General features: G+C 41.3%; 1 protein-coding gene across 4 annotated transcripts in view; it reads left to right on the forward strand.

Moving 5' to 3' along the window:
• Positions 1-3,235: 3,235 nt before the first annotated feature.
• Positions 3,236-12,964, forward strand: part of LPAR1 (lysophosphatidic acid receptor 1) — a 109,320-nt gene continuing 99,591 nt past the window's right edge. Inside the window, exon 1 of one of the 4 annotated variants that reach the window (XM_050943180.1) lies at positions 3,236-3,318. The gene's annotated coding sequence lies outside the window, so the exon portion shown is untranslated. Of the gene's footprint in view, positions 3,319-3,646; positions 4,128-4,892; positions 5,402-12,964 lie in introns of those variants that run through there. The other 3 variants (XM_050943179.1, XM_050943181.1, XM_050943184.1) reach the window with 3 other exon arrangements.

Genomic DNA, 12,964 nt, shown 5'->3' on the forward strand with positions numbered 1-12,964 from the left:
TCAAATATAAGGAATATCTCTTAAAGCTATAGAATCTTTCAGAACAAAACTCCATCACTGCAGCCACTAGATTATAAATGCTGGGGCAGGGGTTGTCTTTCCATTATATGTGTGTACAGCTCCTAGCACAGTAGAGCCCTGGTCCATAACTGGGGCCCCTATGTGCCACTGCAATACAAATAAATAAGTTATTTGACAGTAAAAGCTTATGGTAAAATAGCCTGCACAGTGGAAACATTTAACCTCTTTTATGTAGCATACAGAGCTGAAATAATAGCATGTTTCTGTCAAGTCACAAAAAGGCTCTAATTTCAAATTATCCATTGTGCAAATAAACAGAGCTGTGCAAAACCTGATCCATTTTTGGTTGCCTGGGTTATAGCCTGGATTTTTATACAGTTTTAGCAACTCCGTATTCTGCTTTGCATTTCAGATACATGCAGACCTACACACTCTGAAATACAAACTGGAAACACAACATTGCTGAATATTTCTTCTTCACCTTCCACTCTCAGTTGCTAAAACAATTCCATCATGGCTCAGTCCTCAACAAACACATACCCTGGGCCATGCTTTGAAAGAGGGTGGATGGATCACACCCTGCAACTGCCTTTCACACATGAACATTTACAAGGGTTGCTGAGGTCCACCTGAAAACTTGAATGCTGAGTTTCCTGACTTTTGCAAATTGATAATCTTATTGGTGCACTGAAGATACATCATCCTCATATGCTGTCTCTTCAAATGAATCACAAATAATATGGTCCCCTGTAGCTTTAGGAGGACAGTAGACTCTCCATTAGCTCTCAGCTATAGTAGTAGTCCTGACACACCCTTTCATGTATGCAGCCACACTCTGTGAAGTAGACCCATCATCAACCCCTGGCCCTCAATTGTCACAACAACCACCACTCTATAAAGTTACAAGTGCTGAAAATGGGGTGAGGTGTAAGCTTTTAAATTCTTAGAGGTATGTATAATGTAGATAATACATGAATGCTAATATTGAGGAAAAAAATCAGCCAGTGTCGTCTTAAAATAGCTTCAGTACTCCCCTCCCCAATTTAAAAACAAAGAGTGTAATTCTTCTCTGATTAACTCCAGTTGTATGAACTATTGAAACTTTGTAATGTAGTTACTGTTCCTTTACACTGATATAACTGCCAGGAGACTCAGGCCTGGAGTTTGTAATGAAATGCTGACAGAACTTCTAACGATGGGGTGTTACTCTAATACATTTTTGCATACAATAGGCAAGCAGGATTCATTATTTCATAGCATGTACCTCTCAAGGGTACATCGAAAACGCTGATATCTAGAAGACAATATGCAGTCTTCTAGATATCATTGCAACTGATCTTTGAGAACTGTCCCGACTGCACAGAATAAGAGATCCTTGCAAGATATATACAAATAATGCACAAAGGTTTAATCTGGTGATATCATAAATCCAGATTGGACTACACTTGATTTTAAAAACTTTACTTTTTTAATTATTATTATTTTTTGTTGTTGTTGCTGAGTAAAGAACTGGAATCCACTAGCAAGGAAGGGGATTTAGGGATTCATGAAGCCCAGAGATGCCAGGATGGAGAAAGAGAATGTTATTATAAGACTAAATAGGTAGCATGTTTGTGAAAAGCAAGGGAGTTTCAGACAGGAGGAGACTGTTGAGTTACATGAGGTAAGGCAGAGGAATGAATGGAAAGGGAGGGAAGCAGATGAGGCTTTCATGTTGTGAAGAGGAAAGGCAAGGAGATAGATGGCAAAAAAGTCTATGGAGAAAAACTGAAGTCTTTATTAATAATCAGTGGATAGGAGGATGTTCTAGGGGATTGGATTTATAAAGCAAGTGCTCCCCATCCTCAATGTAATTATAACAAAACCAGCAGTTTTTGCATGGATTTCAGGAAACTGTTCCCCTCACCAATCCCGTGTGATATAGATGCAGCTTAAGCTATAGTGCAGGGCTAGGCAAGCTATGGCATGCGTGCTGAAGGCAGCATGCAAGCTGATTTTCAGTGGCACTCACACTGCCCGGGTCCTGGCCACCGGTCTGGGAGGGGGGCTTTGCATTTTAATTTAATTTTAAAAGAAGTTTCTTAAACATTTTAAAAACCTTATTTACTTTACATACAACAATGGTTTAGTTATATATTATAGACTTATAGAAAGAGACCTTCTAAAAACATTAAAATGTATTACTGGCACATAAAACCTTAAATTAGAGTGAATAAATGAAGACTTGGCACAGCACTTCTGAAAATTGCCAACTCCTGCTATAGTGTTTGCTATCCATGAAGGCTGAAATGACTGCTGTGAGAGAGAGAAATGGAAGAACTGAATGAGTCCTGAGTCCTGGGAAACTATATGCACATGTACAGGAGAGAGGGAGAGAGAGAGAGAGAGAGAGAGAGAGAGAGAGTGTGTGTGTGTGTGTGTGTGTGTGTGTGTGTGTGTGTGTTTGTTTGTTTGTTTTGGGGGGAATGAATGGGATCTGGACAGATCACTGAGACTGGGTTTAATACAAACAGGTGCTAAAAAGGAAAAGGGAGAACTGGGGAGTGAATGAGAGGAGAAGCTGCCAGACACAGGGCACAGAGATTTGCTGAAAGGGACAATCAGGGAGACAAAACGGGGGTGGAGACGGGGCAGAAAATACCACCGGGGCTAGGGGGGCAGGTGGGCCATGAGCATGGGCGTGGGGACAGCTGGAACAGTGTGTGGGGCATGGGGGCGGGGGTGCAGGTGGGGAATGAGCATGGGGGCAGCACGTGTGGGGCAGGTGGGAACGAGGGGCATGAGCATGGGGCAGCAGGAAGGGGGTGTGAAGCAGGTGGGGAGGAGGCGCGTGGGGGTGGGATGTGTGGGGCAGATGGCGGAGGGGCATGAGCATAGGGGCAGCTGGAGGGGCGTGTGGGGCAGCTAGGGGAGGGGCGTGAGGGGAAGGGCATAACCACGGGGCAGGGGGCAGATAGAGGGGGTGCGTGAGGAGACGGGGTGTGCGGGGCGAGGGGAGGGCCCGAGCGCGGGGCAGCCGGGCGGATCACGGGGGCGGGCAGGGTGACGCCCGCGGCGGCCGGAGTGCGGAGGGGGGGGCGCTCTCCGTGCCCCCCTCCCCCCGGCAGCAGGCGGCGCAGCCCGGCCCGGCTGCCGCGCGGAGCCCTGCGCTCTCGGAGCCGCTGCCCCTGGCTCGCGGCGGGGTGGGGGAGGAGGCGGAGGAGCCCGCCTGGGCGCGCCCCCCGCGCGGCTCTCCCGCCGCAGAGCGAGCGGGCTGTGCGCGGCTGCAGGCGGAGGGGGCGAGCTCGGCCAGTCCAGGTAACGGGGGGGCCATGCGGGGAGACTGTCCGGGTTTGCCTCTGTCCGTCCGTAATGGCCCTTTGTGCGCCCTGGCCAGCGGCTGCTTTGACCTCCGTCCCCCGCTCCTCTGGCGAGAGCTGAGCATCGGGTCCTAGCGACCCCCCCAGGGCTGGGCAGAACCCCCCGCCGCTGATCCTGTGCCGGTCAGCGATGGCTTTTGGGGGCGGTGGGGAGTGAAATGCGGCGGCTGCTGCTGTGGGGCACGAAGAACTTGCAGGCGTTTCACTGCTGCTGTTTCAAGCTGCGGACACGTCTGAGGCTTTTGAGCGGCCGGGCTCCCCTTGGATTTGTCTCGGCTCTTAGTCCAAGTGCAGCGCAGGAAATGGGACTCGCTCCACGCAGCACGCGGGCTGTGAAAACCTGCCTGATCGCCCGTGGTTTTCCACGCGGGTGGCACTGCGCGTTTTATGTTAAGCTTTATTCTAGTTAAGTAAAGTGGCTTTTTGTCTTCAGTGTTTTAGCCAGTGTCGAGCATCACTGAACGGGTCATAATGGTTTAGCTTTATTGTTTTTTTCACTGCGTTATTCCCCTCTCGTGATCCCAACCACAGCTTGGCTTTTAGCTCGAACCAGCCAAAAGAAATCAAAGGAAGGGGAGGGACCTAGGCTTGAGTTGGAGGCTGGAGTTTTAGAGACTTGTTGCTCTGGAATACGGTGGTTCAAAGTTTATTTTGTGTCTTTTCTTTGATGCCATATGGTCTTTGATGTCCAAGAGTGAAGATATCTTAGACCTACTACTTCCATCTTGGCTGAGGTGGTTGATACAGGTGAGGAGCTCCAGCTCTTAATGGTTAACCCTTTCACTGCCTGGATCTCTCCTGTACCCCCGCAGGTCTCTTACTCATGTTGCTGAGAACGACATACCAGATTCTACCAGCATGGTTATTAATTCATACAGTCTTAAAACAAATGTGTGTATTTTCTATTTTGGTATCTCAGTCTTTGATCTGCTTAATTTATTGGTGCATGTATGTATGAATATTGACAGCATCTAACTATCACCTATTACTCTGTGTGTGTGTGTTATATAGTGTGTTGTCCTGTAAATAGCTTACCACTAATCGTGTTTAATAGGCAGTCTTGTTTCTTCTGGACTAACGTAATTATTCAAACAGTTAAAAATCTGCCTAGAATAATTAATGGTCATTTCTTTCATTAATGGACATTGACAGTGCTGCCAGCCTTGATTTACTTAGGGCTAGTACAGCTTTTCCATGCAATGTCCCTGGATTTCTCTATACCAGACACACACTGAAAAGTCCTACTTTAGTGGTTGCCACCCCTTTTTTCTATCGGTCACTTAAAAGAAAAGCTTGCTCAAGAGAGACCAAAACCCTATTGCCAACATTATCAACTACAGTCTGAGTATTCTAGTGGAACTTGTAAAAGGAAAGGACAAGAGGAGGGACTATAATTCAGTGAATGAAGAGCAGATGGGAATGCAGGCGTATGAACAAGTTAAGAGAAGAGTGAGCTGCAGGAAAGTTTGAAGACAAAGGAGTTGAAGTTAAACTAAAGGAGAAGAAAGCGAGTAGAACCAGAGTGAAACAGGAGATGGAGAGACCTATTCTGTTCCTCTCCCTCCCATTATTTCCCCCCTTTCTACTTTTCTCCCACCTTTTGTGGTGACTTGGAAACTTCTCTGCCTGGAAATTCAATAGAAGATTCTTTTGATAGATTTTCTATCAATGTTTCTCCTCCCCAAACTCCCATTGATATGAGCTGTCTTCATCATGTGCAGCTCCAGCCTTTAATCATGGGAGCCTTTCTCCTTGTTTTCTTACATCCCCTGACTTTTACAAAGAACCATGGCTTCTGTTGATTGAGAAGTAGAAACTCTTTTTTGATATTTTTCCCTCACTGCTATAATCTTTTAAAAGTTTGAGAAAATATGGCTTCTGAGCTTCAGTAGATGACATACCTTCTGTAACTTTTTGTTTAAATTTTGGCTGGCTGTGACTTGACTTCGGTTAGACGAAACTACTGGAAAAGAAAGTGAGCGGATCTTTAGAAAAAAAGAGACTCTCTCATGCCAAGTCAGGTTTGTTACGTTGTCCCATCTGGTTTAAAATGAGTTACTAAGGTCTGAGAATCATGTTTCAATTTGGCAGTCAAAACTGCATGCCATGCAGCCTTCTACTAGCATGAGTATACTGTGTCATTAAAATGAAATATTCCAGTGGTTTCAGCAACAGATTAGGTACTGACATTAGTTGGAGACTCAATACAGAACTGGTTACTGTGATTTTATTTATAAATGCTCAATTATATAACCCCTTTGATAGGTCCGTACATAAGATTTGTATTTACAGTTGAACCTCAGAGTTATGAACTGACAAGTCAACCACACACCTCATTTGAAACCAGAAGTACACAATCAGGCAGCTGCAGAGGACCCTTCTTTCTCCCTCCCCCCCAAAAGGCAACTCCGGTACATTACTGTGTTAAATGTAAACTACTAAAAAATAAAGAGAAAGCAGCATTTTTCTTCTGCATAGTAAATTTTCAAAGCTCCATTAAATCAGTGTTCTGCTGTAAACTTTTGAAAGAACAGCCATAATGTTTTGTTCAGAGTTAGGAACAGCCTCAATTCCCCAGGTGTTCATAACTCTGAGGTTCTGCTGTAATATAAACCTGTAAATTATATTAATGACTCAAAAGGGATCTGGTGATCTTGGGTGGTGTGTATGTGGTTTTTGTTTTGTTTAGCATTTAACCAAAATAATTAAGAAAACACATTTAAATGTACTTCAAAGAGCCATCTTTTTGAATTCTGCCATTTGATGTTGCTCACTTGTATTAAGTTTTTCATTGTTGGGGTAGTGGAAACTGGGTGCTTAACTCTTAGTTACTAACTCCCTGGAATAATTATCAGCTATGCAGAGAGAGTTACAGAAGAAAAACTTCAGGAGAAAAGTGACTGGTGACATTTCCTTTCCCCTCTACTTCAAAACACATAGTTTAAAAATGAAAAACAGCTTTTGAGCCAAAACATTTGTGAGCTACAAAACGGTTAGTAACTCAACCAGTGATCTGTGCAAGTAGGTAACAGTTAACTCATGTTAAGAGGTGTGAAGAGATCTAGTCAAGATGAAAGGTTTGTCACTGGGAAGTTTTGCAGTGCATTATAAATACAAAACAATAATTGCTTTCATGCTAAGAAATGCAAAGAGAAAACTGGACAACTGTTGAAGCATTCTCAGCACAGGAATGAAGCTTGTTGGAAAATGTATAATGCAGAGCTGAAGGAGGAATTGTTTGGAACCTAAACGTAGATAGGGCAGACAGTAACACAGTTGTGATGAACAGCTCAGAGTACCCTAATGAGGAGTGTGTTGCTTCAGAAGGGCCTGATCATAGGGCTTGTCTACACTTATGTTTTGTAGCGCTCTAACTTGGTGGCTCGGGGGGTGAAAAATCACACACACCCCCAGGCGCAGCAAGTCTGAGCATTTTAAAGCGCTAGTGTCGACACGCTCCGAGCACTGGGAGCCAATCCCCTCATGGAGGTGGATTACCAGGAGCGTCGGGAGAACTCTTTTCCAGTGCTTGCACACGACCACACTCACACTTCAGAGCGCTTTGAAGTTTCCAGTGTAGCCATGCCCTTAATGTAACGGGTTTTGTGAAATCTTTCATTGAACTTAACATGGCCAAAGTTAAATAGAAATCTCTCTTTTAAACCAATAGAATAATATTTCTTTAAGCAGCTTCCCTCCTTGGGATTGTTACCATTTTGTCTCTCTCAGTTCCCAGATGTTTTGTTCATTAACTTCCAGATGTGAGAGATTTCCATCAGAAATCTTAAGTTCTGGGGGTTGGGCAATGTTACGTGGTGTCACCATGCTAACTTTTTATAAAACATATTACAGTGCCCAAGCAGTAAATGCAGAAGTCATATATGGTGACTGATTATATGTGAATATAGCTTGCTTTCCCTCACCCCCCCCCAAATACCTTGTGTAGTTTTGCATCATAAGAAAGCATGTGTCCACTTTGCATACATACTTGATTCTGGTGGGTCAGGAACACCTAGAAAAAGCCCAAGGAATGAAATAGTTACACAGTGGGACTGATATTTTTGAAAAATGGCAATAAGAATATAATTTGGGTCTGTCAACTTTAGCTGTCCTCTTTAGGGAATGAAAGCTGTATGTATTTTTAAGGGACACTGTCAATTCAAAACTTCAGACAGAAGTGCCATTTTTAACTGCAGTTGTGACAAATAATACCAAAATAAGAAATATGTACCTGAAAAAAAGTCTAGTCTTTTCAGTGTGTTTACTTTGTGGATTAACATCTTGTCCATAGTCAGTTTCATTGTCTCCTCCCACATCTCCTCCACACACAGTTTTCTCTCTTGTTTGTGAGGATCTTTTAAACAGCAAGAAAAGAGAGAAAGAGACTTTTAAAAATAGGAAAATGAGGTTGTAGATATTAGCAGAAACTCTTCTTTTAATTGACTAGATTTTGAATTGAAAGGGCTGCTTTAATATCAGGTGTTTATAATTTCCCTTTTGAATGGAAGAGGTTTGGGACTGACCCATTTTAGCTGTTGGAATTAAACGATATGAAAAAAAATCCATATTATTTCCCAGTAAATTTGCTCATAGGCTATTTTAAGTAATAGTCAAAATACAACTTTCACCATGTGTGTTTTGCAACAATGTGTCTGCATATGCTTTTAGGCAATGTTATATAAACATTACATTCTATAATATTGTGGTGTAAGAACTGTACTGAAAATTTTCAAGTAACTAGGGAAGTACAGTTCTTTTTAAAAGAAATTTTAAAGGGCTTGATCCAAAAGCCATGAATGTCAGTGATAACACCCTCATTGACTTCAATGGACTTTGGATCAAGTCCAAAGTTAGGATTTAGATGAGGAAGGCAAGATTGCTTCCAGAAAGGAAAGTAGTACTCCATAGGAAAAAACAAAAATAAAAAACAGCTGTTTGTGTTTTGAGAGATTTGGGTTTTGTTTTTCTAGGTTAATCTTTATGGTATAACTGCTTTAAAAGAAGTGGAAATATTGCCAGTACATCCTCAGTGTTTCAGTACTTGCGCTATAACAAAATGGTAACATATGAAACAGGTCCAATATTTTGTTTTTGTTTTTTTTAAGTGAAGAAACAGGGAAAAGTGTATGAAGAATGTCTGCTCTAATATCTCCAGCCTGCTTCTTTCTCCCTTTCTGTTCCCACCCACCCTCTTCCCGGTAGCTCTAAGCTGATTAAAAGTATCCCTGAATTCTAGATTCTTGGGTATTGTTGGGTGGAAGAATACGCTCTAGAATTTGAATATGTTCTAATATGAAAATGCAAATACTATTTTACACATTTGTCACCTGACCATGAAAAGTATAGTTTGTATGACAACAGTTTGTCTATATATGCTCCTTTCTCAATTGGCTTCTCCATTTTCAGACTGCCCATGGCTCTGCTTTTCTGTATGGTGGAACAATATTCTTTCTAAAATCAATATGACCTATTCATAGTTTTTGCAGAGATAGTTTGTTCTGCATGAACCAACTTGTTAATCATGCTGTATATCCTGCATCCTCTTCTTAGAAAGTCTGCCTTCGTTTTGACCTCCACAATGCAGACAATTAGAGTAGTGGGTATAAAACTATGAGTAGTTTAGTTCAAGTGGTGTTTACTCTAGAGGAAAGAGGAATTTCTTCTTAAAAAGAAAACAAATGTTCTTCTTCTACTTCTGACAGGAAAAAAAAAAAAACATTACCCTTAGACTTGTGTGTCTGTTCAGGTTAAAAGATCCTGGTTGGCTGGCATGTTTTACCTCTTTCTGACAGTGTGTGCAGACATCTGGTGCGGATATGATATCGATGTTGCCTCTGACTCTGTTTAAGTCAATTTGGGGATGAATGGCCTGGACAGAATCCTGCACTGGCAAATGTGGCAACACTTATTTTTAAAATTATTATCAGGGAAGTTAGATGATTAAAATTACCCCATTTCTAATGGGGAAATACAGGGCAAGGTGTGGCTCAGCATTGTCCCTTGCAGTTTCACAGCCTGCAGTTCTCACACAAGCAGCTATATGGGTGATCTTTTCAGTGGATATTTTGAGCAGAGAACAAAAAAATAGTTTGCAGTTACATCAAAAAATGAGACTAAATGATATTAGTGGGAACACTGTCTGGGCTGTCTGTAGCAATGAGAATTGAGTGGTACACTAAAGTTTTGTTCCAGTGTTAAGATTTGTAAACATCTTAGAGCCCATCAGGCATTTGGGAATTTTTTTTTAAGCTTGATGTACAAACTGGAGACTATCTTACCCATTATTAAAAATGTGTTGGTAAAAAGTTTGCAAGTCCAGTATCTTCTTTCTGCTTCCATTTCTGACTAACAGGCAACATTCTCTGAAATGATGCTGTGTTTTGTGTTTTTTTTAAGCTTACTGAAAAGGGTGCTGATGAGCTTGGTAATCATGTGGAGTGAAATACAGCTAAGAGGAGCCTATGCACCACTTAAGTCCTACTTACTCCTTATTTAAGGGACTGAGTGCTGTATGAACCCCTCTGCAGAGAGTGAGTTTCAGACATGATTTAATAAATAAGTTAATTTCTTTGTGTGCTAGAAAAATCTTATATTATATTACTCAGAGGAACAAGCAAAAAAAAAGGCGGGATTGAAATAAAAATCAAGGCCATTCTGCATAACACACTGGAGATTTAAGAGAATGGTAAAATTTGGCAAAGGGAATCCATGCTATTTTCCATTTTTAAGTGTTTTTCTGTCTTTCTTTTAGGGAGGACATGTAAAATAATGTGTTGGCAACCTGTTCTAAGGTAGCAGTAAGCAAAGACTTGGCCATTTGAAGACGGCTGGCTCTTGTCTGGTTTAAAAGAAAAAAAAGACCATAATATTTTTTATTATGGAGATGTTGGTTATAAGCTCATAGTTAAGTGAGTTTTGCACTTAGAGATTCAATCCTCACTTTATATGTCGATTAGGGCTGTCAATTAATCGCAGTTAACTCAAGTGATTAACTCAAAAAATTAATCATAATCAATTGCAGTTTTAATTGCACTTTTAAACAATAGAATATCAATTGAATTTTATTAAATATTTTGGATGTCTTTCTACATTTTCAAATATATTGATTTCAGTTGCAACACAGAATATAAGGTGTACAGTGCTCACTTTATATTACTTTTGATTACAAATATTAGCATTGTAAAAATGGAAACAAAAGAAATAATATTTTTCAATTCACCTCATGCAAGTACTGTAGTGCTATCTCTTTATCATGAAAGTGCATTTTACAAATGTAGATTTTTTTTTTGTTACATAACTGCACTCAGTAACAAAACAATGTAAAATTTTAGCGCCTACAGGTCCACTCAGTCCTACTTCTTGTTCAGCCAATCACTAAAACAAGTTTTCTTACCTTTACGGCAGATAATGCTGCCCACTTCTTATTTACAATGTCACCTGAAAGTGAGACTTTTGTAGCTAGCATTGAAAGGTATGAACAAGAAGTAGGACTGAGTAGGCTTGTAAGCTCTAACATTTTACATTGTTTTATTTTTGAATGCAGTTTTTTAATGTAATTCTACATTTGTAAGTTCAATTAATCATGATTAATTGTATTAATTGTGCCATTAATCATGCTTAATGTTCTTAATCACTTGACAGCCCTAATATAGACCTATGTATTATAACTTCGTACTAGATATTGGTGGCTATTTAATATTACTGAGCTTAACACAAATATCAATGGTAGAAATAAGTAACCTGTACCTGTAGTCCCTTGTTGATACTGCATAGCCCACTTTGACTACTCCTTTTATTTGGGGGTGTGCACATGGGATGAGAGGGAACCAGTATGCGCATCGTCCTGTTGCAGAATGATATGGACATAACGTGTCTTGCTTCTTTGTTTGACGTTGTCCTGTCTGTTATCATGGGATATCTGTAGGGCCCTACCAAATTTACAGCAATGAAAAAGGTGTCACAGACTTCGAAATCTGATCTTTTGTGTGCTTTTATCCTATCCTACACTGATTTCACAGGCAGACCAGAGGTTCTCAAGTTGGGGAATTGCAGGGGGGTTGCAAGGTTATTTTAGGGGGTATTATGATACTGCCACCCTTACTTCTGCACTGCCTTCAGAGCTGGGTGGTCGGAGAGTGGCGGCTGTTGGCGGGGCGCCCAGCTCTGAAGGCAGTGCTCTGCCAGCAGCAGTGCAGAATGAAGGGTGGCAATGCCATACCATGCCACCCTTACTTCTGTGCTGCTGCTGGCGGCGGCTCCTCCTCCAGAGATGGGCTCCCAGCCAACAGCTGCTGCTCTCCAGCGCCCCAACTCTGAAAGCAGCACTGCCATCTGCAGCAGAGAAGAACTAAGGGTACAGTATCACAACCCTTCCCCCCATCCCCACAACACCTTTTTGGGTCAGGACCCCTACAATTGCAGCACCATGAAATCTCAGATTTAAATAGCTGAAATCATGAAATTTGCTATTTTTAAAATCCTAGGACTGTGAATTTGGTAGGACCCTACGTATCAGTAAAGGTTCCACATGAATTTCAGTTGATCTGTCAAATATAATACCTTGCAGCTGAATGAGTTATTGGTGCTGGCAAAGTAATCTTGAATTGCCTTGCTGAAGTTTGACTTTTGAGCTGAGGTTTAGTGGTGATACTGTTGTTACATTGTTTGAAGTATATCCATTTTTTCCTTTCCCTCCAGAAGGAGTATTGTATTAAACTACAAATATTAATTATTTAAATCAGTGGTGCAGAAGAATGCAAAGGCCTGCAAATTTCAGGTCTAGCTGCATAGCTGGGAATTCTAGAAGGGCTGAGGGATTGATCTTGGCAGTTGAATCTCCGTATATATAACTTTTACTGCTACATTCAGCCAGCAGTGCCGGCACATCAACAAATTGTCTCATGGATACATTTTGTGGTAATGAAAAGCAAAACAGTATTTCAGTTTGCATCAGCTAAGTTTTCTTGGGACATAACTTTTTAAAATTGTGATTCTATTTTACCAATTATACCAGTGTCCATTATTCAGGTCAGGAGCGGTCAACATGGTATTTTTATTTGTATCTTCCTAGACCAGTAGGACTCCTCTTTTCACAGTCTGGATAGTAGAACACAGAGGTAAATTTATATGAGCTGGGGTTTTCTTGGGTAATTTGTGGTTCTCATACAACACAGGCATTGGGACAGGTAGGAGTTGAGTGATTCATTAGATAGATTAGCTGTGGTTTTTACAATGTGTAAGTAGTTGTGAGATGAGCTGTGTTAAATGGAAGGGGTGTTGCTTTGATGTGGTAAGGAAGCTGTAATGCAGGATGTAAATGGACAATTTGGTTACATTGCCTGGGGTCATGTTTATTACTTTAAACTTAATAGCATTTTGCAGTGTTTACTTGATAGTTCTACACTTCATGTTAATTACTAGAGTATAAAAGATTTCACATGACAGGTTATGGGGATAAGCAACAGGTGAGAATAACATCAGAATCAAAATAACATACGACTGATTTGAGAATTGCCTCTCCTCTTGTGTGAGTAGCTGTTCCAAAAAGCTATCACTCAAGTTACCAGTTCAGAATAACTTTCAAC

This window comes from Gopherus flavomarginatus, chromosome 3 (genome assembly GCF_025201925.1).
Source record: "Gopherus flavomarginatus isolate rGopFla2 chromosome 3, rGopFla2.mat.asm, whole genome shotgun sequence".
Lineage (NCBI taxonomy): Eukaryota > Metazoa > Chordata > Testudines > Testudinidae > Gopherus > Gopherus flavomarginatus.